Genomic DNA, 21,129 nt, shown 5'->3' with positions numbered 1-21,129 from the left:
ACAAGCTTGCTCCCTCCTCAATATGACATCCCTTCAAATATTTAAACAGGGCTATCATATCACCTCTTAACCTTCTCTTCTCCAGGCTAAACATCTCCAGCTCCCTAAGCTGTTCTTCACAGATCTATCTACATACTGATCCTACAAATTAACATGGCTACATCTTTGATTTGTAGCACTGTGGAAAGCATGAAAATCAGCCAGATGGAGTGGAAATCTATCAACCTCTCCAAGAAATTTGCCCAGGTGCTGAGAAAGTAGACTTAAGTCTTGGAAAGCTCATGCTGCCAGCTTCTTTCTTCCGGGAGCTACAAGAGATCTCTCTACATACAGACCCTACAGACCAACATGGCTATGTCTTTGAATTGTACCAATATGGAAAGCACCAAATTCAGCCACATGGAGTGGAAATCCATCAACCTCTCTGCCAAACTTGTCCAGGTACTGAGGAAGTAGACTTAAGTCTTGGAAAGATCATGCTGCCAACTTTTTTCTTTCAGTTAGTCTCAAAGGCACTACAAGTGATCTCTTTACATACTGATCCTACACAGCTATATCTTTGAATTCTACCACAGTGGAAAGCACCAGAATCAGCCAGATAGAGTGGAAATCTATCAGCCTCTTCAAGAAACTTGCCCAAGTACTGAGGAAATAAACGTACATATAGGAAAGCTCATGCTGCCAACGTCTTTCTTTAGTTAGTCTCAAAGGTGCTACAAGAGATCTCTACCTACTGATCCTACAGACTAACACGGCTATATCTGTCAATTGTACCACTGTGGAAAGCAGATTTAGCCAGATGGAGTGGAAATCCATCAACCTCTCCAAGAAACTTGCCCAGGTACTGAGGAAGTAGATTTCAGTCTTGGAAAGCTCATGCTGCCAACATCTTTCTTTCAGTTAGTCTTAGGCCCCATTCACACTATGAAATAACCTGGGCTATTCCCCTGTTCACCAATTTGGTCACCCTCCTCTGGACATGCTCCAGCTTCTCAACATCCTTTTTTAAATTGTGGTACCCAGAACTGGACACAGTATTCCAGGTGAGGCCTGACCAAAGCAGAATAGAGTGGTTTAGGGAGCTGGGTATGTTTAACCTGGAGAAGAAGAGGTTAAGAGGTGATATGATAGCCGCATTTAAATATTTGAAACGGTGTCACATTGACTGACGAAGAAACAGACGTAAAAACCACACATAACATTGGGCATTCTGTGCGTCATAAATAAGGGCAAAAAAAAATAAATGAAGAGGCCCAGAGGCCTTTTTAAAAGACTCTAAAGTGTTGCAAAATTAATGCATTGAGGGGTACAAGTGACTGAGGTATTTTTTCTGCCTCCAATAATAGTTTTATTAACCAAAATACTTACATCTGAGCACACTGTAAAAACTAAATCAGTTTCAGCAGTTTTAAGCAAAATGATATGGATAATTTAAGCAGACTAAAAAGCATTTTAAAAAAGCAAAACACTTAAAACAAGTTTAAGATCAAGACTGCATCCACACTGCAGAAATCATCCAGTTTGACACTGCTTTAACTGCCACAGCTCAATGCTATGGAATTCTGTGAATTATAGTTTTTGAGATATTTAGCCTTCTCTGTTAGAGATCAATGGTGACACAACAAACTACAGTTCCCAGAATTACATAGCATTTGCAGTTAAACTGGTGTCAGACTGGGCTATTTCTGTAGTGCGAATGCAGCCCAGGATAGTTTTAAAAACTGTGAGCCTCTGTATGTGTGTCTTTCAGTTGCCTGTTGACTTATGGCAACTCCATGAATTTCATAGGTTTTTTTTAGGCAAGCTATCCTCAGAGATGGTTTTGTCAATTCCTTCCTCTGAAATACAGCTGGTCTTCGCTGGCGGTCTCCCATCCAAGTTCTAACCAGGTCTGACTTTGCTTAGCTTCCAAGATCAGACCTTGAGGATATTTGTTGTGTTTTAAAGTCCTTTCTGACTTATGGGAAATCTTAAGATGACACTATCATAGGATTTTCTGGGGCTGAGAATGTATGATACTCCTAAGGACACCCAGTGGGTTTCCATCATTGAGCTGGGAATCGAATCCTGATCTCTGGAGTTGTAGCTCAATGTTCAGACAACTGCACTGTCAAACATCTCTTACTGTCAGGAGGTTCCTCCTAACGTTGAGCTGGAATCTCTTTCTGTAGTTTGCATCCATTGTTCTGTGTCCTGTTCTCTGAAGCAGCAGAAAACAAGTTTGCTCCACCCTCAACATGACACCCCTTCAAATATTATCAGGGCTATCATTTTGGTTGCCCTCCTCTGGGTGCGTTCCAGTTTGTCAATATCCTGTTTGAACTCTGGTGCCCAGAACTGGACACAGTATTCCAGGTGAGGTCTGACCAAAGCAGAATAGAGCGGTAGTATTACTTCCCTCGATCTAGCTGTTATATGTCTTGATGTAGCCCATTGGGCTTTTTAGCTGCTGCATCACACGATTGATTCATGTTCAGCAGGTGGTCTACTAGTACTCTTAGCGTAGTCTTGTTAAGCCAAGTGTCCCCCATCCTATATCTTATGCATTTCATTTTTTTCTGCCTAAGTGCCGTATCTTCTATTTCTCCCTGTTGAAATTCATTTGGTTAGTTTTGGCCCAGCTTTGTAATCTATTAAGGTCATTTTCAGTTTTAATCCTTTAACTGCCCTTGAGTTGATCCTAACTCATGGATATGCTGTGGATAAGACATCTCCAAGACTCCCTGTTTTCCATTGCTGTGCTTAGATCCTGTAAATTCATGCCCATGAGCTCCTTAATAGAGTCCATCCTGTTTTCCTCTCTTTCTACATACCTTCACCTTTCCTAGCATTATTGTACATCGGGCTCGAGCATAGGCGGAATTTGCCTTACGCGGCGGGATCTGGAACGGATCCCCGCGTAAGGCGAGGACGCACTGTATACTCTAATGAGTCAGTCTTATGAAGTGACCAAAGTATGACAGGCTCAACTTTGTCATTTTGGCTTCCAGGGAGATTTCATGCTTGATCGCTACAAGGACCCATTTGTTTGTCTTTTTGGCTGTCCATGATCCAGCACCACATCTCAGATGAATTTACTTTCCTTTTATCTGTTTTCCTCACTCCAGTTCTCACAACCATGCACAATAATAAGGAAAACAATGGCTCTGCAGTGTATTTTAAAGGAGCTATTCAAGGTCCTGAACTCTGTTGCCAATATTGGCTAGCTCACTGGTACTCACACCTTTTACCCTTAGGATCCCCCTTTACATCTATATGCAGACCCCCCCACACACACACACACCTACCTCAAATTGACATAGGTATGAATGAAAAAACAGTTTATTTAGTGTGCATATTTTCCTTTGCACATTCATGTATGTTCATATTTTCACATTTTATAAGGAAATACTGTTCAAATTATAACAGTTTTATTTAAATAAATTCAGTATTCAGTATCAATGCATGTGTTGACTTAGCAAGTTCCCATTCTTCAGTAGGTCTAGTGTAGTTACAACCAGTGGAAGCCGGTGGCTTCTGGGTAGACTTTAAAAGAGTTACCTATTTTGTGATAGGGTTTAGCATACTGGATAGCAACTTTACAGTTCATACCAAAATCTGGAGCAGTTCACTGCCTCATTGACATGAAAGCCACTAAGTGGTACTAAAATTCAATTTAGTGCATAACCTTATTTGGCCTCTGTATGTTTTCTGAGCAATAAAGAAGAAATGAAAGCACACATTAGCTTCTTATTGTATTTCTCATTGTAATCACTCTAAGGGTGAAGCCAACCCTGAGACTGGGCTTCAGCCGCTTCTAAATCTGATCACCTTCAGTTTTAAATATGATACATGTATTAAAGAAGCAGAGGGAAATTCAGAAATATCAGTTTTTAAAATCAAATAGGCAAACAAGTGATTTGCTAACATGGTCATTAGGGAAGAGGGAGCATGCTCCTCAGGGCAGTTTTCTCATTTCTTACACAACGTGCCTTTTAAAATGACATTGTCACTATACTCTAGCTAGCACAGTCAATCATTTTATCAATGATCTACAGAGAAAAAGCAAAAGGAAATTAAACCAGTCCCAGCTTGACACAGTTCTTACTCAAGATGGAGGTGTTCTGGTTTGTGTCATTTTCAACTGAATACACAAATATGGGTTGCAACTGTGCTTGCAGAGGTGACATCCACATTACATGATGTGAGCAGCAAGCTAATCAATAGATGGGCTATTATCTCTGTAAAGTGACATAGCCTGAAACTGTTCTATAATTCAATATACTTTTCAGCACGTGGTGTGTGTGTTTAAAATTAGTAATGTGTACTCTTCAGAAAAACACAGATCCACATTTCACTATGCAAATAAGATTATGTGCTTGGTTCTGTGCTTTTTGGGTGGCAGTCTGGCAGTCGATTGTACATATGGCTTAGTCAAAGCCTCATACGTCTTTATTGGCTTCAGTGAGACAAGCCAGAACTTACTTGAATCTCTCGCATTGAACTCTTTAAGACTGGAGAAGGTCTTGACCAGAGGGATCAGAACCAAGAAAATATAAGGCAGTGGAGGAGGAGGACATAGGCGGGTTACAAACCGCCAAAAAATACGTATGGAATACGTATTAGGGTTAGGAAGGGGCAGTGCTTCCGCACCCCCCTAACCCTAGTACGTATTCCATACGTACAACATGGCGGCGCCCCTTCCACATGGGGGCCGCCATGTTTACGTATCGGATGCTGTGCGTCCGCATGTGTCGCGGCGTCTATGACGTCACGAGTCCGCCCTGGCGCCTCGCGACGTCATAGAGGCGCCTCTTAAAGAAGCTCCATTTTGGAGCTTTTTCGGTCCGTGCGGGAGCCGCGTGGTGTGGCTGCTGCGGCTCCCGCACGGAGCAAACGGCGGCGGCGGCAGACCGCCTCAAAGCGGCGGTTTATAACCCGCCCAAGTAAGCATTTTGCTCCTGTTTGAAAGCTACCATACAGTCCGCCACCTGCCCTATGATGAAATGTGCCATAATCCCTTTGATGCGTTTAGTTTTGTCTAGGAACTATTAATGCCTAAAGGTGCATGATAGTGCTTTTGCTTTGGCTGCTTTATCCAGGCTGTATTTAGCTTTTATACACCACCCAGCATGGTGCAGTGGTTTGAGTGTTGGACTATGACTCTGGAGACCAGGTTCGAATCCTGGCTTGACCAAGAGAACCCACTGGGTGTCCATGGGCAAGTCACACTCTCTTAGCCTCAGAAGATGACAATGGCAAACCTCCTCTAAAGAAACTTTCTAAGAAAACCCCATGAAAGGCTTGCTTTAGAGTTGCCATAAATTGGAAATTATTTGAAGACACAACAACAACCCTTTTAAACAACAGTCTGGGGGAAAAATGCTCTTTCTGTGTCTTAAGTCTACAATCTTAGCTGTATTCACTGTGACAACAAATAGAAATCAGTGCAACATTTCTTGGCCAAATGTTTCCCAAATTGGTGCCATAAGAAGGGAAGTTCCACCACACTATGATCATCACAGTGTGGAAGCCCTTGTAGCACTGATACAACCTGTCATCCAATATATGTGCTATTATATTATCTTTTTGTTTGTATGTATGACATTTGAGAAGTGTAGAAGAAAGTTGGAAGTATAAACATTGCCCTGAAAGCATGGTTCCATCCCTGAACCCAAACTGAATGGCCAATGAGGAGGAAAAGATCCAGGGCCATCCCTTTCATAAGGCAGAGTGAGGAAATGGCCTCAGGCAGCAGATATCCAGGGTGGTAGTGGAGAGTGGCTGGCAACATTGTGTTCGAAGACAGTGTTCTGCTCACCATGTTGGTGGCTATCCACAGGTGCAGTGAAAGATGTTGCCTAGCTGGAATAAGGTCTCCCTGGCAGTTGACTCAGTTTCTGTATATAGAAATAGAAGAGAAGACACCTTTTACCTCGGGCCACAAAATGCTTTGGGTCATCCCTGGAGGGATGTGTGGAAGAAATATGAACTAAGCTATCCACTCTATGATTCTATGAATATTTCTAATTGTATATTTTTAATTGTTTGTAATGTTGTTGATAGTTTAATTCTATTTTAATGTTGATCTTTTGTATAAATTTAAATATATTGTACTTTTTTTTTTTTTAATAAACCACCTTGAAACCCAGTCTTGTGGAAAAGGGGAAACAATGACGATAATAGTAGTAATATAATGATGGAGGGGACGAGGAGAAGGAAAAGGAGTAGGAGATAATATTTGCCCAGTTCATAAACTGATATCTTTCCATTCATGAAACTCTCATACTGAAAACAAGTTTCTCTCTCTACATTTAGCCCCTTTGCTCTTTATGAGAGAGTCATCCATGCCATCAGTTGTGTATCTCATGACAATCCTATGGGATCTCTTTACACAAAGAAGAGAGTATTTAAACAAAGAACAGAGGTTGCCTGTCAGGGAAGTTATAACTTTATTTCGCATTGTAGCTCTTGCACTGAGCAGGGGGTTTGGACTGGATAACCATCAATGTACTGTGGAATAATTATTCCCTTCAAGTGACACTAAGGAGAGGTAGTTCTCCTGCCATCTGCAGTGGGAAGAGAGCCACCCCTCCCTTCTCCCATACCACCCTGAATAAATCTAATCGCATCTAAAAGGCATAATCTGGCATAATCGCACTGATGATTTTCAGACAATGTTGCACTCATCCAGGATTTATTCTGTAAAGATCCAAGAATCCTCCAGCAACAAACCAGAGGGAAGTCCAGGGAATGGTTTAGTTGCAGGAGCATTCCTAGATGAGCGTGGTGTCTGAAAATCTTCAGCACGATCATGCAGTTATACTGGGAGTATGTCTTTTACTCCCAGATTTTTTCTTTTGTCTGATCTATAAAGCAGCTTCCTGTGTTCTGTTTTTGGCCAGCCACATGGCCGCTTCCTCCTTCGCTTGATTCACCACCTTCCCATCTCTTGGTTTTACTGGTACTACTTGCTGAGTGTCTGTCTCAAGCAAAATAGACAGTTGCAGCAGGAAGGTGTAGCACACAGACGAGGAGATGCAGAAACAAGATGAGGCATAGAGGAGTACTGAAGAAGACAGAGAAGCAAGGCTGCTGTAATGGCCCAGGGGCAGGGGAGAATTTGCTGTTCATGGCACCCAGCTGCTTGAGGCAGTTGCTTCACTCAGCCTAATCAGATCACAAAGGAGAGGGGGGAAAGATTACATCAGAGGAAGTAACCTTGTTCAGAGCTCTGTAATTGGACTAAGTGCTGATTTATTTTATTTTGTATTGTTTATCATTTTACTCTTTTATTGTTTTATAATTGTTTTATAATTAAAATGGTATACTTTTCACACAGGTAACAATCTCGTTCCAAAAAAATATCACTAGATCTCTCAAAATGCTGCGAAATCAACTGGGAAGTAACCACTCGATTTTGCTTCTTATCAGTATTCAACCATTTTGGCACCCACTTGGCTGAGAGCTTCTGCATAGTCAACTGCTCCTGAATTATAACCCCAGTGTGTTCCCAGGATATCGGTAGTGTCTCAGAAATCGGTTTAGCTGAGATTTGCTGATCTGCCAAAATCAGGTCATGGACACACTCAACAATTTCAGAAGGCGATACCGTTGGAGACCTCCCAAACCTTGCTGCAGAACACAAGAGGCTGCTATAGTCTCAAAATCTTGACACTGAAAGTTGGCACATCACTTCTTCAAAGTTGAGTATGATGGATACTTGTTACTCAATGTTTCCATCATACACATGGATTTTCTTTGGAGTATTCTGCAGGAACAGGAGTTCAGCACTTGAATATTCCACACTTTTCATTAACATGATTTTATCAATGACCTGCCTTCCAAATGCACTGTGGATGGAAATGAAGCAAACAGGAACAGTTTGTAAAACTCAGTAAGTCATCCAGAATACATTGGAATACATAGCATGGGCGAAACCTGGCTGAACGAGACTACATGTGAAAGGGATCTGGGAGTCCAAGTAGACCAAAAGTTGAACATGAGTCAACAGTGTGATGCGGCAGCTAAAAAGACCAATGCTATTTTAGACTGCATCAATAAAGGTATAGTGTCTAGATCAAGAGAAGTAATAGTGCCACTCTATTCTGCTCTGATCAGGCCCCACCTGGAATACTGTGTCCAGTTCTAGGCACCACAATTCAAAAAGGACATTGAGAAACAAGCGCGTCCAAAGGAGGGCAACTAAAATGGTGAAGGGCCTGGAAACCATGCCCTATGAGGAACGACTAAGGGAGCTGGGGATGTTTAGCCTGGAGAAGAGAAGGTTAAGAGGTGATATGATAGCCCTGTTTAAATATTTGAAGAGATGTCATATTGAGGAGGGAGCAAACTTGTTTTCTGCTGCTCCGGAGACTAGGACCCGGAATAATGGGAAAGAGTTTTTTGTGGGTTTTTCGGGCTATGTGGCCATGTTCTAGAAAGGTTTCTTCCTGACGTTTTGCCAGCAACGAGTACAAAATAATAAGTATAGGTAACTCCTCATTTATGTAACCCCATATACATCACTGGATTCCAATAGTGAGTGAAAGACCCATGACTTAGGAAGTAGATCACTTGTTGGCTTCAATGCCCAAACAGACCATATTACTGATCAAGTCAATCTTCAGGATATTGATCTCAGAATTTAGAAGAAGTTAGTTAGAAAACCTAACTTTTTTGAAAGTAATTTGTTTTTTTCGATAATAAAAATGTATACCATATATACTCATGTACAATTCAACCTCAAGTATAAGTCAAGGGAAGGTTTTAGGGCCAAAATCATGGATTTTGATAAGACCTGTGGATAAGTTGAGGGTAAAACTTAGGGGCAGTAACAAAGGATGTAAATGACAAAATAAAAGGAAAACACCACTTCCTTCCCATGTTCTCTGTCTCTGGGCCTCTCCCGACCACCTAACACCACTTCCCTGGTGCTGGAGAAGAAGGCTGTAATCTCCAATTGAGAAGAGAAAGAAACTGGGGGAAAATGAGGTGTTCTATGGGCAGAGAGATCTAAGGGAGGAAGATGGGAGAGAAGGTTTTAACATCCCATTGAAAAGGGACTCACCTCTTTTACACACACACGTATGCACACACAAACACCCTGCCTTGGCAGCTCTTTCAGAGATCACTGCCAAGGCCAGGAGACTAGGGGCTTGGGGCAGAGCTTCTATCAGTCATATATAAGTCAAACCAGGATTTTAGGCTCAGATGAACTTCATCCAAGAGTATTAAAATAACCTGCAGAAGTAATTTCGGAACCACTGGCAATAATCTTTTGAGAATTCCTGGAAAACAGGAGAGTTCCTAACAGATGAGGTGTGCAAATTTTGTTCCATTTTCAAAAAATGAACGGGGAAAAAGGATTCAAATAATTACCATCCAGTTAGCCCTGACATCAATACCAGGAAAAATTCTAGAGCAGATAATTAAACAGCTGGTACTTAGAAAACACTTAGAAAGGAATGCCGTGATTACTAAAAGACAACATGGGTTTCTCAAAAACAAGTCATGCAAGACTAATCTTATCTCTCTTTTTTATGATAGAGTCATAAGTAAAAATTAAATGCACAGATATAAGATGGATGACACCTGGCTTGATGGCAGTACATGGAAAAGGGATCTAGGAGTCTTAGTAGACCACGGACTGCACTTGAGTCAGCAATGTGATGTGGCAGCTAAGAAAGACAATGCAATTCTAGGCTGCATCAATAGAAGTGTCTTATTATTATTATTATTATTATTATTATTATTATTATAGTTTATTTCTAAAGCTCTGTAAATGTATACAGCGCCGTACATACAAGTGTAGTGTCTAAACTGAGAGAAGTTACAGTGCCATTTTATTCTTCTTTGGTCAGAACTCACCTGGAATACTGTGTCCAGTTCTGGGCATCACAATTCAAGAAGGATGTTGATAATCTGGAACATGTCCCTTGGGGGGTAACCAAAATGGTGAAAGTTCTGGAAACATGCTCTATGAGGAGTGGTTTAGGGACCTGGATATGTTTATCCTGGAGAAGAGAAGGTTAAGGGGTGACATGATAGCCATATTTAAATTTTTGAAGCGATGTCATATTGAGGATCGTGTCTGTTTGTTTTCTGCTGCTCCAGAGACTAGGACATGGAGCAATGGATCCAAGCTACAGAAAAAGAGATTCTACTTCAACATTAAGAAAAACCTCTTGATGGTAAGAGTTGTTTGAAAGTGGAACAGGCTGCCTTGGAGAGTGATGGAAAGTACTTCTTTGAAGGTTTTTCAGCAGAGGCTGGATGGCCATCTGTTGGGAGTTGTTTTTATTCTGTAATCCTGCATGGCAAGGAGTTGGACTGGATGGCCTTTGAGATCTCTTCCAACTCTATGATTCTATGATGACTTCATCCATCTGGTACTGGGTACTGGGTACTGGATCAATGAAAGCTTATGCCAAAATAAAATGGTTAAATCTATAAGATGCCATATGACTTGTTCTGGTGCAGGACTGACACAGTTATTTATATGACAATCCTCTCACCTGGAAGGCCTAGACATGTCAGGTCAAAGGCTGTGGGAAAGATGCTCACCCCTGCTCCATGGACAGAGTAATACACACAAATTAACATTCCATGTTCACATTACTGCTTTCTTCTGAGAGAAGCTTTGTGCTGGATTACGTTCTTCCAAAAGGGAAGACAGGCAGAATATTATTGTATGATGATTCTCAGTGGGTTCTTCACCTGTAGTATCAACTTGGCTCTGCAGCATCTGTTACACAAACAAATGCCAGCAAGTTAAATACTCCAAGCTCATAATCTTTCCTTATCCCTTATGTTTCTGGCTTTATGCATATGTATAATCATCCTTCACAATATGTTCACAAACTGTTTTGGAGACAGCTACAAAATTACTATAGCATTATGCAAGATGGGGGAGTGATGTAATCAATACTGTCAAATAGGCAGCTGTTTCCGCTGTCTTTTACCCCAGATCAGATGCTGAAAAATACAGTCGCTCTTCCTAACTTGCAAATCTGAGATCTGCAACCTCAAATATCTGCAGAGGGGCGACCCACGCTATTTCCAATGGTCTGCGCAGTGCGCCCTGGCGTGCGCACATGGGCTCCACACAAGGCACACCCCATTCAAGCCTGTGAGGCTTGAATATATGTGAGCCTCTGTTTTTGCTGGGAGTGGGTGGGTCTGGAATGGATCCCACACGAAAACAGAGGGCCAACTGTAGTGGACCTTTTCCCCCCAAAGTTGCCTGAAGATCCAAATAGTACTCATTAATTTAGAGGGCAGCAACAATATGCCAGAAATAAATATATGTGGAGAGAGAGAGAGAGAGAGAGAGAGAGAAACACCCTGACCTAGGGTTGCCATACCTGAGGACCTCCAAACCGGGACAAATGTAGGACAAGGTTTGAAAATGTAGGATTTTTTTTTAAATTTCCTGGCCAGGAAATTAAAAAAAAAAGGTCCTACATTTTCAAACCTTGTCCTCCTCCTCCTCCTCCCCGGCTTGGGAGGAAGCCTTAGACTCCTCTCAGGCTGGGAAGGGGCACGGGGGGCCGTTTGGCATCGCAGCAATCGCCGCGGTGCCAAGCGGCCTCCTCCTCCTCCTCCCCGGCCTCGCGGAGGCTTTGGAAGACCCCGCAATCGCGGAGCCGCCTCCAAGGCCTCGCTGGGGCCTGGAAGGGAGTGTCTCCGCGGCTGAAGCTCTGACCGCGGAGAGCGCTCCCAGGCCTCCGCGAGGCCTTGGAAGACCCCACAATCGCGGAGCCGCCTCCAAGGCCTCGCTGGGGCCTGGGAGGGAGCGTCTCCGCGGCTGGAGCTCTGACCGCGGAGAGTGCTCCCAGGCCTCAGCGAGGCCTTGGAGGACCCCGCAGCACACGCGGGGGTGGAGGTGGCTGCGGGTGGTGCCATCCCGGTCTTGGCGCCAAACCGGACCAGGACCGGGATGGCACCGCCCAAAGCGGGATTGCCCCGCCTACAGGTGGGATATGGCATCCCTGCCCTGACCTATACATATCACAGGGTTTTCTTGGTGATGTTGGTTCAGAGGGGGTTGCTTTTGCCTCCCTCTGAGCCTGAGAGAATGTGACTTTCCTAGTGTCACCCAGTGAATTTCTATGGCCAAATAAGGATTCTAGGCTGCATCAACAGAAATATTGGCCCGGTACATACCTCTTTGCAAGCCCGGGCTGGCGGTGCGGTGGCCTTTTTTCCTCTTGAGGGAAGCCACAACCACCAAACTGCGCAGCTTTCCTGTGGAGGAAAAAGAACTCGAGAAAAGGGGCAGCATAACAAGTGCCCCACTGGCACACTTGTTACATAAGCGCCGCATAGTGACACGCGGATGCTGCGCAGCGCTTACGTAACAATAGCAGCACCCGTGTACACAGGGCACTGCCATTGTTACGCCATCCATACATTCTAGGGTTAGGGACTGTGTGGTTGCCACACAGTCCCTAACCCTAGAACTGGCACTGGTACACCGCTTTATGGTGGCATGTACCGCACCATTGTGTCTACATCAAGGGAAGTAACAGTACCACTCTATTCTGCTTTGGTCAGGCCTCACCTGGAATACTGCTTCCAGTTCTGGGCACCACATTTCAGAAAAGATGTTGACAAGCTGGAGCATGTCCAGAGGAGGTTGACCTCTGGGCATCGACGGGGGAAGTGTGACCCTGTTGGTGCTCTTGGACATCTCAGCGGACTTTGATACCATAGGCCATGGTATCTGTCTGGAACGCCTGACGGAGTTAGGTATTGGGGGCATTGTGCTCCAGTGGCTCCAGCCCTACCTCTCAGGCAGATTCCAGATGGTGATGCTGGGGGACAGCTGCTTTTCTGAAAGAGAACTGACATCTGGCGTCCCTCAGGGCTCCATTCTGTCCCCCATGCTGTTTAACATTTACATGAAGCCTCTGGGAGAGATCATCCGGAGACCCGGGGCACAGTGTCATCAGTATGCTGATGACACCCAAATCTATTTCTCTATGTCTCCGACTGTTATTGACTAAGGATGGCATCTCTCCTCTGGATGCTTGCCTTGGGTCAGTAATGGACTGGATGAGGGAAAACAAACTCAGGTTGAATCCAGAGAAAACAGAGGTACTTGTGATAGGTACCCTAAGTCCAGGCATGGAGTTTTATCAACCAGTCCTGGACGGGGTCACACTTCCCCTAAAGGACGAGGTTCGCAGTTTGGGAGTACTCCTAGATCCATCTTTGCAGTTGACATTTCAAATAGATGCAACGGCCAGGAGTGCCTGGTATCAACTTCGGTTGATACGCCAACTGCGTCCCTACCTGGACTGAAAGGAACTTGAAGCAATAGTACATGCACTGGTAATCTCTCATTTAGATTTCTGTAATGCGCTCTACTTGAGGCTACCCTTATACCAAGTTCGGAAGCTTCAGTTGGTTCAAAATGCGGAAGCCATATTGGTCACCGGTACATCTAGGTTTAATCATATAACACAAGTGTTGAAATCTCTTCACTGGCTGCCAATTAGCTTCCAGGCACAGTATAAGGTGTTGGTTATTATCTTTAAAGCCCTACGTGGCTTGGGCCTGAGTTACTTGCAGGAACGCCTCTCCCTACACAATTCGCCCCGCACACTTAGAACATATGGGAAGTATTTATTGGAAAATCATAACACTAGGTTAATGACAACTTCCCATAGGGCTTTTACTGCTGGGGTTCCAAAATTATGGAATAGCCTACCGGAAGAGATCCATCTTATCACTACCTTAGAGGCCTGTAAGAAGGAACTCAAAACGGATCTCTTCCAGCGGGCGTATCCACCGAATTCCATATAAAAGATCATGACGATTGCTCCACTCCTGTTGGCTATTGATGAATTGTTATTTGAGAGAAGTAATAGGAATGCTGGTTAATTCAGTATTAGTGTTTTATTGATCGTATTTTGTATTATTGTATCATTTTTACTGATGTAATCCCACCTCGATCCTTGGGAGAGGCGGGAAATAAAAAAAATGATGCAAGGTCTGGAAACCATGCCCTATGAAAAGCATGGATTATATGATTTTTTAAAATTAAACCTGTTCATTTGTTCTTGCTCTACATTTGCAGAACTCTGACATAGGAGGAAGACAGTAAAATGGAACAGCTTTAAACAATTCCTTCCTTCCGTGATGCTGTTTGCACAGAGCAAGAGCAATTAAAACAGGGGTGGGGAACAGCAGTCCCTTTGTCCAAAAAGGCCCCCAGGGTTTCAAATCTGCCCTGGCTACCAGCTTTATTACTGTGCTAAAAAGTTGAAATACCTCTCCCTGAGGCTTAGCTACAGGAAGTAACAGTGCTAAGCTAAAAGAAGTTACCAGTAGTAGTTTTAGTTCTGCCCTTTAATTCTACCCTTGGCCTCACCCACCATTTGAATGTGACCCAAAGAACTGTTCTGAAATTGAATTTGGCCCTTAGTTAAAAGAGGTTCCCTGCCCTTGAGCTAAAGCAGGAATAGGCAAAGTTCAGCCCTCTAGATGTTGTTGTACTGGAACTCCCAGCATGATTCAGTACTGGCTTTGCTGGTTAGGGCCAATGGAAGTTGTATTCCACCAGCACAAACACAAACACACACACACACACCTTATGGCTAATTCTTGTAGTTAATGGACAATAAGCCAAGAGACTTCAAGAAGACAAAGGCAAGGCAAAATAGATTATTTGTATTTCACATATATTCATTAGGTATCATAAGAACATTTTTATATTTGTGAAAGCACAGGAGTGAGAATCATGTGGTCTTCTCATGATATTCTTCATTCCAATCCTGAAGCAAACCCATTACTGTCATTGCTTATGTCTTTCCTTATTTAGAGATACCCATCCCGGCCACACATTCCCAGGCGATTATATGGAGTTCAGCTTATTTAGAGTTGGGAACATTTTCATGAAGAGTCTCTTAGGGTGCAAAGTAATTTATGAAAAAAGGGTAATCACATGGGATCAAGTGCTCTGCGCTGAACCTCTTCACTACAATTAGTGAAGGTCACATGGAACCCAAACTACTAGAAAAAAAGTCACTGTTTCATTCTGAAAACTAGCAAGAAAGTGGGACATGGAAACTGGGATATTTTTTCTTTTAGCCTGTAAATACGCAGAAGCCTTTTATGCAGCTTTCATCTTATGCTGAAAGCCGCACGGCAGAAGTTCCAATGGTTCGAGTGCGTCATGCACGAGCCCCATTATTTTAAGTGGGGCTCAAGCATATGCACTATTTGCCTTACACGGAGGGGTCCAGAATGAATCCCGGCATAAGGCAAGGGTGCACTGTAGGAATACAGTTTTAAATTATATCTTTAATGGACATGATCTTAGGGAAAAGGCTGAGAAATGATAGAAATGCGTTCTTAATAACTGCCATATAGACTTTATCACATGCGGGAAATTGAGGAGTTAAAAAAGCATTTTCCTGGGGCATTCATGCGATTGCAGCAAAGATTTTCCCACAACATCATGATTAGAGAGGACTTATCCTGGGAAGAACCAGGAATGCTCCTGCAATAAATAATTCACAGAGAAATCACTGGAGAAGTCCTCTCTAAGCATTATGTGTGGGAAAATCTTTGCTGTAACTGCACAAATTTCCCGGGAAAATGCCTTTTTACCCCCCCCCCCATTTTCCCCCATGTGATAAAGTCCCATGTCTATACGAAACTTTTAATTCTCAACATATAGGCTTGTGTTTTAAGTTGTTCTTTTATACTGTTTTTAACACTGTAATTTTATACTGTTTTAATCTAATGTGATTCCTAAATTTTGTAAATGTTATCTTTTGTAAATAAAAAATATCCTATACTCTATCTTTAATCCATTAACTGGTTAGGTTTGGAATTAAGACTGGCTGCTAAAAACCCATGTGTATTTTAATTAAAAGCCTTGCTTGGGATAGAAAAAACCAAAAATCGATGAACTATTTCTTCTTTACTTCTTCATCCTACTATTATGTTAAAGAACTTAAGGGAGCACACATTGCTGTCCCTTCCCACTCATTTCTACTCACCACTACAATATGAGGTAAATTATACTAGTCTCACTTGGAAATCCCTTGGTATCCCTTGGTGGTCTCCCACTCAAGAACTATCCAGATCTATCCCTATTTAGCTTCTATCATGACATGACATTCTTGCAAACAAGCTTGTAAAATGTGGGCTAGACAAGGTAACTGTTACATGGATGTGTAACTGGTTGACTGACCGAACGCAAAGGGTGCTCAACAATGGCACCTTTTCATCCTGGAGAGAAGTGACCAGTGGGGTCCCACAGGGCTCTGTCCTGGGCCCAGTGTTATTCAACATCTTTATCAATGACCTGAATGACAGAATTGGGAGCATACTTATCAAATTTGCAGATGACACCAAAGTAGGAGGAAGAGCTAATACTCCAGAGGACAGGATCAAGATTCAAAATGACCTGAATAGACTAGAAAGCTGGGCCAAAGCTAAGAAAATGAAATTCAACACAGAGAAATATAAAGTACTGCAGTTAGGGCGGAAAAATAAAATGCACAGATATAGGATGGGGGACACCTGGCCGAATGAGATAACATGTGAAAGGGATCTGGGAGTCCAAGTAGACCACAAGTTGAACATGAGTGAACAGTGCGATGCGGCAGCTAAAAAGGCCAATGCAATTTTAGGCTGCATCAATAAAAGTATAGTGTCTAGATCAAGAGAAGTAATAGTGCCACTGTATTCTGCTTTGGTCAGGCCCCACCTGGAATATTGTGTCCAGTTCTGGGCACCACAATTCAAAAAGGACATTGAGAAACTGGAGCGTGTCCAAAGGAGGGCGACTAAAATGGTGAAAGGTCTGGAAACCATGCCCTATGAGGAACGACTCAGGGAGCTGGGGATGTTTAGCCTGGAGAAGAGACGGTTAAGAGGTGATATGATAGCCCTGTTTAAATATTTGAAAGGATGTCATATTGAGGAGGGAGCAAGCTTGTTTTCTGCTGCTCCAGAGAACAGGACCCGGAACAATGGATGCATGCTACAGGAAAAGAGATTCCACCGCAACATTAGGAAGAACTTCCTGACAGTAAGGGCTGTTCGACAGTGGAACACACTTCCTCGGACTGTAGTGGAGTCTCCCCCCTTGGAGGTCTTTAAGCAGAGGTCATCTGTCAGGAATGCTTTGATTGGATTTCCTGCATGGCAGGGGGTTGGACTGGATGGCCCGTGCTGTCTCTTCCAACTCTATGATTCTATGATTCTGAAACCAGAGAAGCCTGGATGTGTCCAACATCGTATGATACTATTTCTCTGTATAGCCCCGGAGTGGGGAAAGTGTAACCTGGGGGCTTTGTACAGTCCCCAAGTAGGGTTACCAGGTTAGGAGCATCCCAGGCCCTGAAATTTCAGGGCTAAAACCTAAGACCTAAGAGAAATTCCTGGTGGTGTCACAACAATGGCTCCCTAAGGCAGGTATCCAAACATGGTTTTTTTAAAAATTGCTCTTTCATCAGAAATTTTTTAACAAAAGGTGTAGCCCATACTTCAGGGGAACTGTAGTTGTATCTCCTTTTTAAAATTATACTATTTTACTATATTATGGGTATTATCACATGGAGGCTTACCGTGGTTAAATTGCCAGTAAAATGCTCCAGAAGCAGCAAGGTGTGGTAGCTGGTTGCACTTCTGAAGCGTCTCTGAAGTGTTCCCTCTTCTCTCTCGTTGACAAAGCATTCACAGAGCAGCCATTTCTTCATAATGGAAGTTTCCATTATTGAACTAAATGACTTCTGGAGCATTTTACTGGCGATTTAACCATGGTATGCCTCGGTTGTGATAATCTCCTGTGATTTGAGAGCCAACATGGTCTAGTGGCTTGAATGTTGAGCTAGGAAACTGGGAGACCAGGTTTAGAATCCCTGCTTGGTAGTGGGAATGTACAAGATGACCTCGGGCAAGTCACACTTCTCAGCCTCAGAGGGAGACAAGAAATAAATTCTGCCAAGAAACCCCCATAACATGGTTGCCTTAGGGTTACCTTAAGTTAGAAATTATTTGAAGGCATACAACAACAATTATGTTTTAATGTTTTTAAATAATCGCTGGACTGATACCCCCCCTTTTTTGGTTTTATATTATTAACCTTTTGTATCATATTTTGTATTATGGATATCGTGTGTTTTAATGATCTGTGACTGCATAATAAAGATTGGAACTGTAGCTGTGGATTTCTGCACTGTCAAGGGATCAGAGTAGGTGGCCCTTAGGCTGCATTCCCACTATGATTTAAAGTTAATTGCTGATCGGGTTATATGACCATCGTTCCCATCTGAAACCAGTTCTGATCCTACTGTGATCAGTTTCAATCACGATGCAGTGAGGCGAACACACACAAAAAACTGTTCTTTTAAAGGGGAGGGACTAATGGCAGAGGGGTTTTTACCATCCCTCCTCAGTTTTTGGTAGATCCACCTTCACCCCCCCCCCCCCCCCGGTCTCAGCGCTGCCTTTGTGTTTGTGGTGTGACCTATGGGCACATGATTTTTTTAAATAAAAAAAACGATAGAAGATTCGATTCACTGATTTTGCAAATACTTGCAGGTGGCAAGCAATTGGGCTGACAGCAGCTCAGTGAGGCAAGTAGTTGCAAAACCAATGAATCAATTTTTTTTTATCATTTTTTAAAAAAATATAGTTCCCAAGCCAAGGTGCTACTTACATCACCGATGACACGCAGATGATTGACATGCATTTTGAAGTGGCGCAAAGTAGATGGGATGATAATCGTGCCAAAAAAAGAAGCAATTACAAGGGGATAATGAAAAGATCCACTTTCATAGTGGGAACAACTGACCTTTTGGAGTCAATTCAGTCACACAGAGTGAAGGCGAATCACAAACCAGTTTAAATGTACATGGGAATGGGGCCTTAGAGTTTTCTTCTATCTCTGTGAGTGTGTAGCTCAGGTTCTAGCTACATCATACTTGTGTAGCATGAATTTACACTCACATCTTTAACTGGCTGCACAATACCATCCTCTTGTTGAATACCAGCATTGGACAACCAGTGCTGTGTCTGCAAATCTTCTGTTTTCGTAATCCCATTGAATCAAGTGGTACATTGAAGGCACTGATTAGTAATTACACACCATCTGAGAATGCACAACCTCATATGCAACAATCACACTTGCAGAACTCCACTTATGTAACTGTGAACTCAATATGGGACACCAAAAAAGTACAAATGCATGCATAAGGAAACTTACATGTTTGTCAAACACCAACAGGATGCCAGCCATAGATTCTGTATTCCAAGGGGCAAGGGGCAAGATGTTACATGGAGCAACCCTTGGTAGTGTTATTAAGCATGATACATTCAGCATCAACTACAGCTTCACAGAGTATGCCATTTGATTTTTTTTTAAAAAATGCTACATCTAACAGGTGTGTGTGTGCACACACACATTTTTCATGGCAGCAGTATTACCTTGAGATTCATTCCTCTTCTTCTGAAGTCTGGAGAAGAGGATCCAGGCACTGAGATCTGGGAACAAAATCCTCAAATGTTGTTTTATAGGGATTCAAGGGACAGTAATACTGTGGTCAGTTTTGAAGTGGAGGCCATGACAAAGACAGTCTCTGTGCTGTAGAATCTAAAGCAACAACACCATGGAGCATCCAAAAATGTAAGCAATTGTGTTGATCTAAAACATTTTCTAGGACTTAATCTCAAACTGGAGCAAGATTTTTGTACAGCTGATGTGATCTTGCCATCTGAATATGAAGATACCACACCCAACAAAATTTCACAGATGAAAACAGGTGCATATGGCTGAGGAACATCAGAGAGTAGTCAAGATGGCAAAAGCTATTAATGAAGAAGAACAGACAAGCCAGAAGAGACTGCAGCACGTTGCTTTTGCTTGAGCCTACTGGCAAGGACAAGATTTCCCCCATCTCCTCCCTTCCCACTGAGTTAATTTAGTGCAAACTACTTTTGCACTTTGAACTCAGATTACAGCAAGTGAAGTAGGCCAGGACAAAGGGGCAAGAAACTGGAACATTTTAAAAACAGCTGAAAAAGTGGAATGACAGAGGATTAACGGTCCCTGCCAAATTGGGATAGTTGGAGGGTATGCCCTACCAGCACAGTTAGTGGTGAGGAATGCTGGAAGTTGCAGTCCAGTATTTGGTAGGCTGCATGATTCTTACCCCATGTTAACAGGTGAGGTAAAGAAGATGGTACCCAGAGAGAGACCCACTTCCTTCAAGAAGGCAGCAGAGCTATTTGCACAAGAAACAATCACCTAGAAAAAGTCAAGATGGGACAGTGCATCCTAGCCCTTTTAGCCCAACCTGTCTGTCAGTTAGATTATAGTATTTGCTAGAGGACTGGTACTTTAATTTCCAACAACTCCCCAAGCCCTAGAGTCATGGTGGTGAGACAGAAAGTGCAGGGATGGTGGTGGGAGTGCTCTTCCTTTCCTCTATTTTTTTCTGGCTGGCTTTTTTCTTTGAAGATTTTCTCTAATTTCTCCTTTACCAACACAGAACTAGTGGTCATCAGTGAGGTTCCAGGTTGCTTAATGGAGGAATTGGCTTTAGCCAATTACAGGAATGTCACTCTTAACCATGGCTAAAGTTTGAGGTTGCTGGTGGAAAGATGCTAAAGCCCTTTCCCCCAGAACTCCTCATTGAGATTATTACTTCCCCAATTCCATTAGCAGGACAGAATATGTTACCTTGATCAGCTGCTGAGGATCTGGGGGTACACAAATAGTTTGCTGTTGGGGACAAAATCATATTTTTGAATGTTTTAATACCCCCCCTCCCTGATAAAAACAGGCATAGGAAGGGGGGTGGGCTTTGCTTTCTCTCGGGGAGCAAGGGTTGTGTATTTTAGTTGGGTTTTCCCTCTAGAGGATTCAACAAGCACCCAGAAGCTGCTTGAAGTAGTAAATTTCACCCTAGTGCCTCAGGTTCTCTACTTCATTCCCTTCATTTTGCTCCATGTGTAGACCATGCCTAAGATATATAGTCTTTCACTTCCATTCTTTGCTCTGTTTTCTTTCCTTCTATGGTTGTAGAGCATCACCTGCTGACTGAGACATTAACTGCTACATAAAGGACTTTTATCACACGAGACTTGAAAAGTGCAATTAGAACAGGATAGCAGCATCTGTGG

Source organism: Sceloporus occidentalis, unplaced genomic scaffold (assembly GCF_023333645.1).
Source record: "Sceloporus occidentalis isolate IW3139 unplaced genomic scaffold, rSceOcc1.0.p SCAF_6, whole genome shotgun sequence".
Lineage (NCBI taxonomy): Eukaryota > Metazoa > Chordata > Lepidosauria > Squamata > Phrynosomatidae > Sceloporus > Sceloporus occidentalis.
The sequence above is the reverse complement of the archived record's forward strand: the minus strand, read 5'-3'. Positions refer to the sequence as shown.